Source organism: Myotis davidii, unplaced genomic scaffold (genome assembly GCF_000327345.1).
Source record: "Myotis davidii unplaced genomic scaffold, ASM32734v1 scaffold184, whole genome shotgun sequence".
Taxonomy (NCBI): Eukaryota; Metazoa; Chordata; class Mammalia; order Chiroptera; family Vespertilionidae; genus Myotis; species Myotis davidii.
This window is the reverse complement of record NW_006297021.1, coordinates 72,862-75,224: the sequence shown is the minus strand read 5'-3', so window position 1 is coordinate 75,224 and position 2,363 is coordinate 72,862. Positions and strand designations below refer to the sequence as shown.

The following is a 2,363-nucleotide window of genomic DNA, read 5'->3' as shown; positions in this document are numbered from 1 at the left end:
GTAACGTACCCACCTAGAGCGTCTGCATCTCTCCAGCAGCACATTGGCCTGAAATGCAAGTTTTCAATATCGTAGAGGTATTTTAGTGGAAACGATCATAAGGAGTATTCTTTTGGCCTTGTCCATTTTAGTTACTGTTGGTCACTGCAAATGTGTGTTTAAAATTGTTGTAATGTTAATAAAGTTCTCTCATTTATGATATTCTATAGGAACTTTGATTTCTAAACATTTCTCATATTTATAAAACTTAACTTATCCAAGTTTATTCACCAGAGAATAAAGAGGACTTTTGTTGGATCTGTGGCTTATTAGATATAAAGAGTCTCAGGCACAGCCCAGCTCCGCTGCAGCACTACACGCGTGTCAGCAATGTCCCCACAGTCTGCACACACATTAAAGTGTGATCAGCCCGGCATTTAGATCAGTTCTCAATTTGCGTTACCCTGGAACCACTTGATGAGAGACAAAAGATACTGATGTCTGGATCCTTCTCTCAGAAGTATAAGTTCAGCGAGCTCTTGTGTGAGTCCTGAGCACTGGGGCTGTTAAACATGTTCTAAAACATTTGAATTCTCTAATCAGGGAACTTGCAAAAAATATGCAGCCCATATGTACCCCAGAGGAGTCACTTCAGTTGACTTTTAGCCTCACAAAGCTTACACTGTGTATAAACCAGAAACACAGAAGGTTCGATGGAAAAGGTGGGTCAGAGGCTGGAGGGTTTACATGGATAGAACTATGTCAATTGACTCCCTTGTAAAGAAAGAGGCAGATGAAGAAAAACAAAATGGGGGAAGACTTCAGATATCAGGATTCTTTGAACTGAAATCACATACAGTCTTGGCTCCTCAATCTGTGTTCAGGTCTCCATAGACGTGAGGATGAGGAGTGAGAGGTGATCCAGATAAAGGATCTCAGACCGGGAGACCTGGGGGAGCAGTGGCATGGACGCTAGAGCATCGATTGTCCCCCTGCCTAAGAAAATGTGATCTGCCTGAATTTAAATCCTTTTGAGTCTAAATATTTTTTTAAATCAAAGTTGGAGAAACTTGTATTAGACATTAGAAAACCAGAAGGTTTCTTCTTTGGAAATATCTTTAAGATATTTCTGCAGCATGAATAGCTGGGATGTGTAACCTTGCCAAATTTTCTCTACCCCGAACTTCAGAATTTACACAGGAAATTTTAACTCACATATTTCACATTAAAGTTTATTGAAGGCTTACATGAGGCAACTGAAATGTGAAAATCCAGTTTTACACTGCTCCTAAATGTTCATGTGAGAAAGATATTCCAATTGTGTGTGTCTAAAAAGAATGAAAAAATGGATTTCTCATTGTTGAAAGCAAAATCTACCTATCTCCTCCTAAGGAGCACATTTTTCAAATTAAAAATACTCTTTCAGATAACGGGCAGTAAAAATTAGGGAAAATGTGAAATTACAAATATTAAGAAAATAAAGACTTGTGTAAGTTGTAGGATGCCACCCTCTATGTGCCTCAAAAATATCTGAATGTATACATCTCAAGAACTGTGAACTATAACATTAAATGTAAAGAAGGAGAAAGGGATACATACATACACACACATGTGCACATACATACTCGCACACAGGCAGTGATTTTGTTCTTTTAAAGCAATTGCTCACCTCCCCCGTCCGTCCTGCCCCACGGGGCCCCTTAAGTCCCTGCAACTGAGAACAAAGTGGAAACCAAGTTCTGTGGTTGTCGGTGTGAAATGCTCGTTTCAAGCTGGCAGGTTTGGTGCTCCTGTTCTAGCTCCCGTCAGAAAAGGAAGAACAGCCAGGCCACGTGCTCAGGGGCTGAGCGGCGACCTAGGAACCAGGAGGTCACAGCTCCATCCCCTGCAGGGCTCACGCCTGGTGTGCGGCTCCACCCCCAGTAGGGGGCGTGCAGGAGGCAGCCGGTCCATGATTCTCTCTCATCACTGACGTTCCTCTCCCTCGCTCCCTCTCCCTTCCTTTGTCAAATCAATAAAAAATATATTTTAAAGAAAAAGAAAAGGGAAGAATAAGGAAGTTTACATGGGGGGAACCTCAGATGTTCAGGATCCACCCACAGCGACCTTCCCTGGCGGCACGTGTTCACAGAGGGTTTGACTGACACCGTTTTCAAGGGGGTGACGAGGAAGTGCCTCCGCATTCGGTGTCAGCGGCTCCACAACTCACCGTTTTTATAATAAAGCCGGTGACTCACTGAACGCCAGGCACGGTGGGCGGCGACCCAAGGGACACCCACCTCACCCGGAAGGAGACAGGAGACGCAGGTTCCGCGCCCGGAAGTGCCTGCGGCGGGGCGGGACTGAGGGACGCCAGGCCCCGCCCCCAAGCGCTGCAGACGCTG

The 2,363-nt window shown here is 44.6% G+C and overlaps 1 long non-coding RNA gene across 2 annotated transcripts in view; it reads right to left on the bottom strand.

Annotated features, from left to right (window-relative positions):
* The window catches only part of LOC102756322, an 8,326-nt gene extending 6,019 nt beyond the window's left edge, over positions 1-2,307 (bottom strand). For both annotated transcript variants that reach the window (XR_436118.2, XR_001515343.1), the window contains exon 1: positions 2,189-2,307. This is a non-coding gene — a long non-coding RNA (uncharacterized LOC102756322). The remainder of the gene's footprint in view (positions 1-2,188) is intronic.
* Between the last annotated feature and the right edge of the window lie 56 nt (positions 2,308-2,363).